At 47.1% G+C, this 14,234-nt stretch overlaps 1 long non-coding RNA gene and 1 other non-coding gene across 2 annotated transcripts in view; both read right to left on the bottom strand.

The window, feature by feature from the left end:
* Positions 1 to 14,234, bottom strand: part of LOC144375496 (uncharacterized) — a 71,696-nt gene that overhangs the window by 39,891 nt on the left and 17,571 nt on the right. The window lies entirely within an intron of this gene.
* Positions 2,227 to 2,298, bottom strand: Trnac-gca (transfer RNA cysteine (anticodon GCA)). The gene has a single exon. It is a non-coding gene; the product is annotated as a tRNA-Cys (tRNA).

The raw sequence follows: 14,234 nt of genomic DNA, 5'->3' as shown, positions 1-14,234 counted from the left end.
AGGAGAGCCTCTCACTAGGCCCACCTCTTAGTTTCCACCAGCTTCCAACAGCACCATTCTGAGGACTAAGCCTTTAATGAGAGGTTTTCAGGGATGTTCCAGATTCAGTCTATAGCACTTAGTAAAGCTTTTTTGCCTCAAAATCTATTTTGAATAGTATTAATGAAGCTACACTGCATGGCACCTGCATCTGTCTTTTTATTTTTAACATGTCTGTATCCTTGTTGTAGATGTGTTTTCAGTGAACAAGACACAGATGGTTGGTTTTTATTTTTTTAAACCAGCAAAATTCTTTTACCTGGTACATTTATGTTGGCGTATTTGGCATTGTTTTCAAGTGCTTTAAATACACACACACACACACACACACACACACACACACACAAAATAAAGCAATATTATCATTAGCAGTATTGTTCTGATTCATAAAATAAGACACTACAGAAGTTGGTCAACTTATCAGAGATGATCAGAGTCATTCACCCGGCAACCATCTGCTTGGAATCAAAATCAGACATCCCAAGGAAGCTTTGGAGGTCTTCCTATTGCTGCCAGATGTGGGCAAGGTGCAACTCATCCTCAGAACCCTGAGCACAGCACACTGCTGGCACCTGCTCAGCAAATGATGTTCAGCAATCAGTGACTGTAACTGAGGTAACCCTCCTGACATCCACAGCCTCCCTCAGGTCTTCACCTCCTGACTGTGTTTGTCCTTGTTGGCATGGTCTCAGCCCTGTCTCCCAACCTAGACTGCCAGTTAGGGACCCAGGAATGCAGAAACACATCTCATTACCCAGTGGCCAGCTCTGGGCCAAACCAAACACCATTTCTCCCTGTGAGCATGGGATGAAGGTGGGGTGTGCAGGAGTAAAAGAGAAGGAGAAGGACAGGGTGGTGGGAAGGGTGCTCCAGGTGGCTTCTGAGACCTACTGTGTGTTCACTGTGCTCATGAGGCAGGAGATTTCAAGTCAAAGTAGCCTTTGAGCTCTTGGCTGATTGTAGTGGAGTTGGGGATGTAGGCAGGCCCTATGCATGAAATGGATATCAGGGTTATATAGCTGTGAGAGAGGCTTTAAAGTGGTTTCCAAAACCCTCAATTAATTAATGGAGGGTGTGATGTTGTTGGTCTCGTAACATCACGCCCTCCTAAGTACTGGTTAATTTAGCTACCAAAATAGTAGGTACATAAGGAAGAACTGAGATTTGAACCAGGAACCTCTTGATCTATAGTCAAATGCTTTACCCCTGGGCTATACCTCCACTTAAGAGGAACCTCTCATTAGCTCCTCTTTATCCAGGGCAGCACACCCAGGCTACTGTGATTTATAATGCAGTTTTCTATGCATGTTCTAACAACTGACAGCTTTCTCCACTGAAGTCTGTTCTCCTCTCTTACATCTGCATCCTTACCTACTCCCCCTCAGCTCCTCTCCCACCTCAGTCTGAGCTGGTGGAACCACCCGTGCACCTGGAAAGCACACCTGACCCCAGCATTTCCCTAAGTCCATACACAGTGATCAGACAAGAGCTTCTGGTCCTGGTCCTCAATGAACCTCACACACAGCCCAGGGAGAGCCTCCTCCATACTCCAAGGCCTCAGGAGGGGGCTCATTATTTCACTCCATTATTCATTCCCTCAGCACACAATCATCCATGATTGTACTAAACCTTGTCATCCATGTTGAAGTGAGAGAGACAGGAAAGACATTGTCCATGTTCCTCAAAGAGTCTTAATCTAAATATGAGAAAAGCCTAGGAACAAAATGTTTCCCCAGATGTGACAGGAACCTAAGCAGAGGCCTGAGGGAGCAGGGAGAAAGGAGCCCCTGCCAGGCCTCAGACTGGGCTTCCTGGAGAGGTGAGAAGGAGGATTTGCCTGAGGAGGAAGCTGGGCTCCTCAACCCCACACACCTCAGAAAGTTGAATGTCCATGCAATAAGGGAGCCTCATAATCACTGCCTTGGAGAAGAGCCTGTGACACTGGAGGAGGATGACCAGCCATGCCCTGGAGGAGCCTCTCAGCCTTCCCTCTGCTCTCTCCTTCTGAAGAGGAGGACATAGATGTGGCCTGCGCAGAACCCAGAGCACCAGGTGAACACACTGTGGTTCATGACTAGGACATGGCTGGGGTTAAGGACCAATATGGATGACATGGGCCATTATGTGATGCCTTGTTATTTACTAATTTAGAAATTTCCTCTTTGGCATCTAAAAGAGATTCTTGCAAGGGGGCACCTGGATTTGAACCAGGGACCTCTTGATCTGCAGTCAAATGCTCTACCCCTGAGCTATACCCCCTGCTGCTTATGTTTGTATAATAAGCACCTTAAACCTGGATGGCCACACCCTGGATTCTTCACCTTGAGATGTGTCCCTGACAGTGTCACATATTCACTTCATCATATACTTCCTGCTAAGCCACACCCTTCCTGCTTATGTAACTGCCTATATAACTGCTGACCTCTACTATGACCAGCACCCTTCCCTCCCTAGTGCCCAGGTGAAGCAGTGACATTAAAATCATGGATGTTTATAGCTGGAACCTTCTTCAGAAGCCAATAGAGCTGCTGAACTCAGAGCTGGCTGCTCAATAGACTCAGGGTAGGGCTACCTCTGATCATGTGCAAAAGTTCTAGTTCTCCCTTGAGAACTCTTAAACCAAACCCTCTGGGAAAGGGACATAGGTATCATGTGTGGCTCTGAGAAGTGCACTGGGTGATACTGACTTACATTTTGGAGCTATTTATTTTAATTTGTGCCTTTTCGTGGTATAGATCTGAGGGCAGGGGGAATGACAGTAGTTACAATTATGCCAAACAAAAGATATGATTGCTGACAAATCTTAAATGGAGTCCACACCTAGGGCCTTTGGCACCAAATGCTCTGGAGCAGGGGATAAACTGCTCCTTTGTCTCTCCTATTTCTCCCCTCATTTTCTTCATTTGCAGAATCTCTAAGTGTTCAGACAGAAGAAACCTGAAGAACAGGACTCAATCCATAGAAGTAGGAGTCAGAGAGATCCACAGTCTCTAAAGCCATACAGAGAAAATACAATGCATTGTTAACGTGAAAGGAAGGGGCAGCCACTTCTTCACAAGGCTGGCACCTCAGAAGGTCTTTAAAATGTGCCCAGAGGGTTCCACTCTATCAAAGAAATAAAAATTTAAAAGGAAACCAACACAGAGAAATGCCCACCCAAGAAAAGTGAGAGGAGACCAGATCAGGTCTGAGGGTTTTGTGGGGAAGTCCCTCCGCAGGACTCTGGGAGGGTGAAACAAACTCACCTGCTCACCCTGTGATCCCTCCTTGCAAGAGATTCAGAATGTGGGGTCCCTAGGGGGTAAGGAAACTGTTTTCTACTACTGTGTTCAGAGATCAAAAATGAGGGTAGGTAGGCAGGATCTGAATTTGAATCAGGCAACTGTGATCAGTCAAATGCTTTTCTCAAAGAAACTGCTGTTGCTATGTCATCCTTAAGGAAAGGCAAGGTTCCCAAAGATTAGTCAAGATAAGAAAACAATGAGCCCAGACACATATCATCTTGAAGAACATGGTTTTCTCTCAAGTTGCAGAAAATCAGGGCAGGTGAGTGTTATTTGCAGGCAGCGGCTTTCTTGCACACACACTTTCATGCACAGCACCATGGAGTGCCTGTCATGGTGGGACAAGGCCCGCTCAGCTGATGGTTCTTCTGTAACCCAACCTACAAAACCCCTTCCCTGCAGGCACTGGTGAGATCAGAGCACCATGGAGAGGAAAGGGCTGGTCCTGGTGACTGCCTCTGGACAGAGCATCAAGAGGGATGAAGACGCTGCTTTCTAATGAAGCCCCAGAAGCACTGGGTGCAACAGAGGTGCACCTGCCCAGCCCATCACCAGTGGACCTTCCCTGCCAGTATTTCGTGATCAACCTTCTATCTCCTGTCTCATTTACCAGTGTCTTCCTTGGTCTCTGGCCACCTGTACCCCTGCCCTACGACAACTGGGCTGTGGACGTTTCCGCTGTTTAATGAGCATGTTTCAGTGCTGAGCTTTACTGCAGGGAGTCCAGGCCTTCCGATGGCCTCTACCACCCCCTCCGTCCTCTACCTCAAGAGCTGGTCACCTCCTCCTCGCCCACAACTCATCCCCCTCCCCTGATTGGGTCTCTTGGGAGCATCTTCCACCTGTGTTACATGGTATCCAAGGATTGTATAGTGTGCTGTTTGCTCCTTCAAAGTCAACTAGGAGAACCACAGACGCAGCACACACGGATGGGAGGCCCCTTCCCGGGCCCTGAGCTCACCTTCCATCACCCAGAGGACACTCAACTGCCCGATAGGCTCTCTTCTACTTTGCTCCCCCAAATCTGAATTTCTACAGTAAGCCGAAGTTTCCTCTCCCTTTGTTCACTAGCTGGGGGGTACTGGGGAGGTAGGTGTAGGAATCATGGCTGTCAGGAAGCCACTTCACACGCCACCAGCTGAGCGGTTAAAGCAAGTCCCAGGCCTGAGCCTGAACCAAGGGCAGGGAAACAGGTCCTGTATCTAACGGAAGATCTGAAAAAAAATCTCATAGCAAAAGACCCAATGCAGGATCAGCCAGGAACTGGCCATTCAGACTCACCTACCCTCCCGGTTAGACTCACAGGCAGATAGACTCACCTCTACCCCAAGCCCCAGAGGCCCACCCCATGAAGTCAGGACCTTGTGACTACGTTAAATCCCAGGAAGGCTTCCCTTGGTCCAGAGGTCTCTGACTTTAAAAAGCCAGATTACTGTTCCTCACCCATCCCAACTAGAGTACAAGTGCAGGAACAGACTTCCTGCTAAAAACATTGACACTTGAAGATTGGACAAAATGGTCATAGAAACTGGCTCACAGACATTCAAATGTCCCTCTGTCACCTTTTGCTACAGCTGGAGCTCCCTTCTAGAAGCCCATTTCGGTGTCTCCCTGCATTTCACAATCCTGTGACAGAACAAACCACCCCAAAGCTTAGTGACACAGAACCACAAGCTCCTCATGGTTCAGCGACCTTCCTTGATTGGACTTTGGTTCTGCTACCTGGGAGTAGCTCCCAATTCATTGTTCTACAAAACCCTCAGCCCTGCCCTCTAAGAATCTGTCATTTTCCATTATCCTCTTTTGCAATTTCAGAAGAGGTCATTGTAGAATATGTGGTTTTGGTGGCTGAGCAGTCTCCTTGCCTTGCTTCCCATCTGTGGAATATTAGAGACCCAGAAAGGTCTTTTTACTTCTCAGATCGTCTCGGTACCTGAGAGTGTCTTGTTTTTATATAATTACTTTTTAGGAATAGTTGGACACAATACCTTTATTTGTGGTGCTGAGGATCCAACCCAGGGCCTCCCATGCACTAGGCGAGCATTCTACCAGGGAACCATAGCCCCAGCCCCCCTGAGAGTATCTTTTAGTCTAGGTTGTTAATGCCTTTGTCAACAGAGCTCTCTTTAATTAAAAAAAAAAACTTGTGTGTTTCCTATGTATTTGATTCCAAAAGCCATGATCATAATTCTTTTTGATATTGCTTTCCCCCCAGTTCAAATATAAATAATTAGGCACATTATATTTTGTGGAACAATACTCTTTATATTCTTAGAATACCGTTGTCCAACTGAAAGCATCTACTTGGCACCACCTTATTTATATTAGTGATCTTAAGAAAGGGCATGGAATCCCAGTGGCTTGGGAGGCTGAGGCAAGAGGATAGTAAGTCTAAAGCCATCCTGAGCAATTTAGCAAGGCTGGGCCACCTAAGTTAGCTATCAAAATTGCATGTAAATAGGGGGCACCTGGATTTGAACCAGGGACCTCTTGAACTGCAGTCAAATGCTCTACCCCAGAGGTATACTCCCTGTTATACCAGTGACACCTAGCTAATACCTTTTATTTGTGTGTTAATACTCAGCTTTGCAAGATTAAATTATAGTCATCCTCAGTACTGACTTCCAAGAAGATGCCAAACCTGATTTACAAGATACCTTCCCACAATCCTATAGTTTTCCAGGCATATCCTTAATGGGATCACCAGCCAAAGAAGAGAAGCTGCCTGCAGATCCCTTGGCCCACTTCCCATTGTTTTTCTGGTTTAGCCCAAAAGTTGGCCAACTATCTTCAAAACTATCCACACTCTCTTGCCTGTCCCCAGCCTGTCCTCCTTCAGTGAAGACAGAAGGGTGTGGTTCAAATGCTGGAGCTCTGATCGTTGGCATTTAAGCAACAACACTGCAGAATCCCTCTCTCCCTGCTAGAGCAACTGTCTTGGTTTGGATATGAGATGTCCCTGAAAAGCTCACGTGGCAATGCAGGATGTTCAGAGGTGAAGTGATTCGATTTTAGAGGTTTACCTTACTAGTGGATTAGTCCATTCGATGGATTAATGATTTGAATGGATTACTGGATGGTAACTATAGGCAGGTGGGGCATGGCTGGAAGAGTAGGTCACTGAGGCAGTGCCTTGGGCATTACATTTTGTCCCTGGCCCTTCTCCTCACACACTGCCTCCTGCCCCCCAGCTCTCCTCTGCCTCGCCCTTCCACCATGCTGTTCTGCCTCACCTCAGGCCCACAGCCATGGAGCTGACCAACCATGGACTGGACCTCTGGAACCATGAGCTGTGGGAGGCCATCCTCGCACGTGATGGGTGAGAGACGCTTAAACTCAGCCTATGTTAAAAAGCATTCCCCACCCTTTCCCAGGTCCGAGGGCTTGTCCGTGCAGAGGCATGCCTGGCCACCGATCTGAAGACCCATTCGTTGGCCCTGACCTTGGGCTGCTGCTCCCCTTAACCTTCATTAGATGGGATTTTCCCTGGAATTTTTGGTTCCCCAATAAAAGCTCACTCCCTGGTGTACTCCCCCTCTCTCGATAGTCTCTTCTGTAAATCTCGCCACCGCATTAGGTGGCTGGAGGTGGGAGCTAGGAGAAGCCGTCTAGGAGCTGCGTTAAAGGTAATGAGAGTCTGTCTCTTTACTTTAAACTCACTAGCAATTTCTTCTGCACGGAACCTTCTTTCATGAAGCTCTTGCTGGTCACGTGGCAGAATGAGCCAAAATAAACTTTCCATCTTCTAAGTTTTTCTTGACAGGCCTTGAGGTCACAGCAACAAAAAGTTGACTACCACAGCATCCAAGCCAGGTGTTTGGCCTTTGCCGTGGTGAGCTGGCAGTGGCCTCACCCTCCTTATGGAGAAGTGAGATTCATCTTTCCCACTATGCCATTTCTGGCATGGAAGAAAGCAGTTTATCGCAGGAAAATTTCTGCCCTGCATAGAGAACCTGGATGTCATGACTTGTCTCCCTAGGCGGGACCCCCAGTCTCCTGCACCAAATTGCTAATGTTGGGAGGAGGAGGGATGGAGAGAGCTTTGGGTTGCTATCTATTCCTAGGAAGCCCCAAGCAATTCTGCATGACAGTCCCTGCCTTCTGTCTGAGGATCCAATAGGGTTGAGAAATCAGAGATACGCAGGGGGAGGGGAGCCAGATACATAGAATGTGAGGGGCTTCCAGAGTGCAGGGAGAGATGGGAGACAGTTACCCATCCACATCGCAGTTGAGCAAGGGCTGACCTGTAGCTTCCAGGTCTAGGGAGGATCACAGTTGCAATGGAAGACTGAAAAGTAGGGTAGAAGGTAAGCAATATCTCCTGTGAGTGAAGAAACACATGGAGCTTCACACTTAACAGGAGCCCTCTTGATCTGTGGTCAGTGCTCTGAGCCAGACGTGCACACCCTTGCTGTTATGAGGGTCTAATCAACACCCTTTGCCTTCACTGACGCGCCCAAGCTTTCCCACAACATACCGGAAGTTTCTACTCATCTCTAGAATTGGTAAGACCATCAGCCAATTCCTGCACAATCTCCCCTCAAAAAGCTCCTTCTCTGGTCCCCAGGGTCCTCAAACCCTAGCCCCTGCTCTCGTGCCTGCAAGCACAGGCACACACACCACTTCTCCTCCATCTGTGGTAAGGGCAGCAGCTGGGAGAAGCACTGACAGAGCTTTAGGATTGACATGTCTGATTTCCTCATGTGTCACCTCAAGTTGAAGGGATCCTGCTGACCGTTTTTGAGACACATGCAGAACCTACATCTGGAGACATTTCTCCCGTCTATGGATCTATGCATTTAACCCTAAGGGTGGCGGTTGTTGAACTTCCCAGTCTGACTCGGACCAAGGAAAAGTTCCAAGAAGCATCACAGAGACAACACAGCAGGAGGTCACACAGGGTCTCTGGATTTGGGCCAGGAAACTCTGGAGCCACAGGAGAAAGTTCTGCTCTGAACGTCACCTCTATCCCCACTACATGGATGCTTTTAATGTCACATGTATTTTTTTCTTTCAAAGTATCTTGTGCAATTATCTTTAAAAGTCAAATATTGTTTTTAAAGCTTAAAATAAAAAACCCTCAGTTCTTGGTATTTTTCTTCTGCCACCCAGAAGCAGCCACTTTAGGCTATTTCTTCTAAAGTGTTTATCTCTGCAAGTATTCATAAAACTAGTTTATCAGGTTTTGATATCATTAACTGACTCCCAGAGATGAGGATTACAACTCATTTGCCTTCTTCCATTCTCACTTTCCCAATGTGTTTATATCTCAACTTTTGGTTAGATTATCTCATGTTTTATTACTATGATTATTAATAGTGTTTATGTAGTGCTTAGTAGAACTAAGAATTCTGGTAGAACTGTTTTATTTATTCTGAAGTTAGTGGTAGCCTTATGTTTTCAAATCCTTAGTTTTCTTTAAATGTCCAAGATTTCCCACAACCTTATATAAAATGCCCTTCAAAACAACATTCCGGGCTGGGGATGTGGCTCAAGCGGTAGCACGCTCGCCTGGCATGCGTGTGGCCCGGGTTCGATCCTCAGCACCACATACCAACAAAGATGTTGTGTCCGCCGAGAACTAAAAAATAAAATATTAAAAATTCTCTCTCTTTAAAAAAAAAAAAAAAACATTCCACGCTGTGAAAGTGTCAGATAATTCACATTTCTACTTCTTCTTTGCTAGTAGCCACCCAGCTTTGTTCTGGCTGCTCTGTGGAATCTGATCAATGCCCTGGGGCTTCCTTTACCCTTACCAGGACTTTCTTTCTTTCCTCTTCTCTCCTGTGTGGAAATCCCTCTTTCCAGGGCTTAAATCTCAGATGTTTCTTAATGTACTTCCTTATTATGGCAGATGATGGCCTCCAATGTCTTTCTGTGAGAGGGGTTGGGGTTGGGGTTGGGGTTAGGGTTAGGGTTAGGGTTAGAGACAAATTTTGTAAGACCTTGTTCCTGGTAATGCCTCGATGATCACCTGAATAGAGTCTGAGTGGGCTTAGATCTCTAATTATAAATCAGAGTATTTCTTTTTTTTTTTTTAAAGAGAGAGTAAGAGAGGAGAGAGAGAGAGAGAATTTTTAATATTTATTTTTTAGTTCTCGGCAGACACAACATCTTTGTATGTGGTGCTGAGGATCAAACTCGGGCCGCACGCATGCCAGGCGAGCGCGCTACCGCTTGAGCCACATCCCCAGCCCAGAGTATTTCATATTGTAAAAAAAAATTTCTTGTTCTCTAGTGTCTAATATTATTTAAAAGTCAAGTGCCATTGTGATTCCCTATCCTTTGAGTATCACCAGATTCTTTTACTCCTCAAATTGTTAAGATCTTTCTTCTAGTCCTGGGCTTCTTTAAGTGCTCTGTGACATAGTCGGGTGGGTCACATTTTATTCATTGTGCTGAGTACTTGGAGATCTTTTCTCATGGGAATCCCCATCCTTTCATTTTGGGTAATTTCCTTGTATAATGTCCTCCCACCATTTTCTCTTTCAGCAAATCTCATTAGTTGGTTTTTTGTTTGTTCATTTGTTTTGGTACCAGGACTGAACCAATCCCCAGCTTCTTTTATTTTTATTTCTTTTATTTTGAGACAGGGTCTCACTAAGTTGCTGAAGACCTCACTAAGTTGCTGAGGCTGGTCTTGAACTTGGTATCCTCCTGCCTCAGCCTCCAGAGTTGCTGGGATTACCAATGTGTACCACCGTGCCCGGCTCATTAGTTGATTTTTACACATCCTGGTTTCAACCTCTGGTTTTATTTTTTTTTATATCTTTTATTACATTTGCCTTTGTCTTTTTGTTTCATGTTGCTTCCTAGAAAACTGCTTCAACTTTATCTTTCAAAGTTTCTATTTAATTTCAGGCCATTGGTCAACAGGGGTTTCAATGAGCTCTTGCTGGAGAAGTGGGGGCCTTAGGCCTGAGTCCTGGAGCTCTGTTAGTGATGTCCAAAACCTCAGTCCAGCTACATAGAGATCCCAGTTTTCTGATTACTTCTAGATCCTCTAGGAAAGTCTGCTTTCCTGCCTTTCCACACCTGCCCATCTGTGATGGAGCCAGGGAAACGGCACTCCTGAACCTAGCAGGATGCTATCAAGAAGAGGGGTCTGGTTGGTGGGGAGTGAAGGGGCCCCCGGGCAGTATCAGCATGGTCACCAGGTTTAGGCTTCACCTATCTGCAATGTCTGAATTTTCTCTCCAAAACCACAATGATAACCATTTCACAAATCTATTCTTTCCAATTAAGACTACTTACACTCCCTAATCGGGGTACCCACTTCCCACCCGAATGCAAAAGAGAGAATCTGTGGAGAGGCTACTTAGGATGAAGGAGACTGGACAACCTCTGGGCTTTCACCTGAGCTATCCTCGCCTCTGCCTGACCCCAAAGAGCCCTCACATCTAGAGATCCTTCTGGTCCTCTAGGATGGAAAAAAAACAACAACAACAACAAAAAACATGAATTGCCACAACACATTTGTGTGGATTTCCAGCCAGCTGCAGATTTCCACATCCACCAGCTTAGTATGTCACAGTTAGGGACCGGTGATCACATCTAGTCCTGAGGATTCCTCCATCATCTTGATTAAATGCCAGCACTGCCTGGGTCCCCTTCAGCAACACAAGCACACGCCACCTCTTGCAGAGGGTACCCTCTGCAGAGGGTCACACCCACCAAGTTCTCCGTGAGCTTATTTCCAAGGTATCAGAGAGCCACTGTGAAATCAAAGGAAAGTTCTAGCTCCTCCATCCACCCTCCCTCCAGGTGCCTGAGGGATAAGAAGACCTGCCCCAAGGGCCCAGAGGGAGACAGAAATGGAGCAATGAAGTGGACCTGCTAGTAGGCTGGAAGCCAGGCTGACTGTGAAGGAAAAGGACCAGGCAGCCAGATCCTGGGGCTCAGCCTCCAGGGAAAGCTGCGTTTGAGCAGGGGCAGCATGCGGCAGTGAGTGTAGACCGCTTCATTCCAGGTGCCTGACAGCTGGTCCTGCTTTAGTCAGCAAAGATGGCTCTGGGTTTTCATTGCTAACTTCTACTCGGAAGCCTGGTCCCCGATCTGTGAAGTCTTTCAATAAGACTGCAGAGATTGGAAGCTTAATGGAGCCGCTTAAGTCGCCCCAGAATGCCTCATCCCCAGCTGCCCTGGCTCCCTCTTCACCCTGCTCAGATGGACTTCACTGCACACCGGCTTTCAGCTCTCACTTCTTATGGTCAAGTCAGACATATGCATCTTCCTGAGACTAAAACTGCTTTTGCCTTAGGACCTCAGGGGGAAAAAAAATGACTTAAATAACTAGTGTCACCCAGGCTCCTCCAGGGGACATCTTGCAGTCAATGCACTGTTTTTACCAACAAAGCCAAATCAGAGACCCTTCAACAGACTAAGTGCTCCTCACTCTGGCCTGTTTCTGCTCCAGCAAGTTGGTAGCTCATCCACTGGGCCACCTCAGCCCCACAGGCTGGTCCCCTTCCTGGGGGCGGGAATTAGTCCAGTGAAGCTCTCCTATTTTGAGGATCCTATAGAGCAGGTGGCCAGGAGGGGGAAAAGGGAGGGTGTCGGGGCAAAAGTGCTGGTATGGAGCTGCAGGGAGTGGCTTCTGCTGGAGAAGATGGTGCACTGGGTGCTCTAGTTTGGTCTCTTGAAGACGGTGTGTTAAAGGTGTGGTCTCTGCCTGTGGCTGTTGGAATCTCTAAGGTGTGGGACACATTGGGACTCCAGCCCTTCCTCTTGTTGTCTTGCTTCCCAGCTTCCAGGAGAGGAGCAGTTTCCTCTGCCACTCAGTCCCACCACTACACTCTGCCCTGCCACTCGGCCAGAGGTAGAGGCCACCTGAGTGTGCCATTTGTAGGAACCTCCATTTGAACCAGGGGCCTCTGGCTCTGCAATCAAATGCTCTACCCCTGAGCTATGCCCCCTTCTCCCATCAGAAATGTCTAACAAATACCTTTTCACCTGCATTGCAACCCACACACTTCCTATGAACTGAAATTTCAATGAACTCTCAGAAAGTTCTGATGATATGGGAATTTCGCCTCACGGCTAATTAGCATCTTTTGGCCCTCTTCTTCCACACGAACACAACTCCCCATTTTGTCTCCAGATGCCGCCTCTGCATAATCTTCCCATCTCATCTTTGAAGGCATCTTCTTGAAAAGTCTTTGCTAAGAGCTGCCCCCTCCCCTCCCCTCCTTCCTTCCTCTCTTCAGTAAGCTCCACAGACATCAAACCTGCCCCAGCATCTGTTAGCTGCAGGACAGGCTGAGTAAGCTGTCTGCAGGGCATGCCAAACAAAGTTAGCTGCAGGATGACCTGGCCACTCAAACCCTCCATCTGGTCCTTTATCACCTGTTTGCTTCAAGCCCAGACGCCCAAGCCCCCGCTCAAGGCTGAACTCTTCGCCCCCCTGCTCAAGGCTGAACTCAACCCGCCGCCTCTCAAGGCCGAACACTTAACCCCCTTGTGTGTCAACAAGGCAAACCCAGAGATCCCATTAGATTTGGGCTATAAAAACTCCCTCCTGGCGGGCCCCTCTGTCTTTTGCTCTCTCTTGCGCTCTCTCTCTCTCTCTCTCTCTCTCTCTCTCTCTCTCTCTCTCTCTCTCTCTCTCTTCTCCTCCGTTGCACTGCTACAATAAAGATCTCTTGGTCACTCCGAGTGTTGTGGTCACTTTCCTTTCAGCATCCGTCTTCCCCGCTGGTCCCTACACCACAGCTGGACTGGGGGACTTGTTCCCAGCTCCTCCCCTCTGTTCTTTTTCCTCACTTCAGTTGCTTCTCAGTTTCTGGCAAGATCTTAGCTGAATGGAGGAAAAACCAAACAAAATATTTCAATTACTTGGCCCCAGAGGCCCAGCTCCCATCTGGAACCTATGAAGCAAATCCCAGTTGCCTCAGTGGGCCTCAGACCAGAAGGTCAGCACAGTGGGAGCCAGATGGACCAGAGATCCTCCTCTGTGGTCCAATCCCTGCCCAGAGGCTCAGCACTACAGGCCCTAGCAAGTAAATCTTGCCCTTGGCCAAACATCCAACATTGAGGCCACCACTGAGATCAAAGGGCCACATATATCTCAAAAATGTGCCCACAGGGACGCCGGAGGTGGTGATAAAGCTGTGATAACTCTGTAACTCTGCAAAGGAGACTAAGGCTCAGAACACCCAGAGGTTTGTAAAGGACAATCAGAGCAAGGGTCACTTCTCCCCATCATCCCAGCGGTTTAATTTAATTACTTACACTTATCACAATAATTAAAAAGTGCTCAGCAGGCACTGCTGTGCATGCCTGTAATCCCAGCAACTTGGGAGACTGAGGCAGGTAGAGTGCAAGTTCCAAGCTAGCCTCAGCAACTTAGTGAGGCCATAAGCAACCTACCAAGACCCTGTCTCTAAATGAAAAGTTTTAAAAGGATGAGGATGTGGGTCTGTGGTTAAGCACCCTTGGTTTCAATTCCTAGTACAAAAAAAAAAAAAGCGTTCAGGATTGAAAAGCTAGAAATGCATTCTCTTTACACCTTTCTACAATGCTGAACACAACAATGTGTAGAAAAGTTAGTATGCAATGAATATTTATTGAGTGGAAGTAAAGGTAGCAAAATTAGCAAAGATTTATAAGTATTGGAGTCAATGTAAATTAACTGAGGTGGCACCAGCCAGATGTGCACGGTTCCTGTTTTGGGGTCTGGTTCTACAGACTCAGGCATGCACATTCCTCTGAGCTCTAGCACTAATCGTCCTTGCTGGAGGAGATGGGCTGATCCACAGCCACATGATGCTCTCCAGGTACTCTCCCTCACTGGTCTTCCTAGCATTAGTACCCTCTTTTATTGAAAAAGGAAGGAATTAAAGAAATCCACATATTAAGAATCTTCTTGTTAAAACAAAAGAAATGCTCTTTAAAAAGTGCATCAGTCTGCAA

This window comes from Ictidomys tridecemlineatus, chromosome 2 (genome assembly GCF_052094955.1).
Source record: "Ictidomys tridecemlineatus isolate mIctTri1 chromosome 2, mIctTri1.hap1, whole genome shotgun sequence".
Lineage (NCBI taxonomy): Eukaryota > Metazoa > Chordata > Mammalia > Rodentia > Sciuridae > Ictidomys > Ictidomys tridecemlineatus.
The sequence above is the reverse complement of the archived record's forward strand: the minus strand, read 5'-3'. Positions and strand labels throughout refer to the sequence as shown.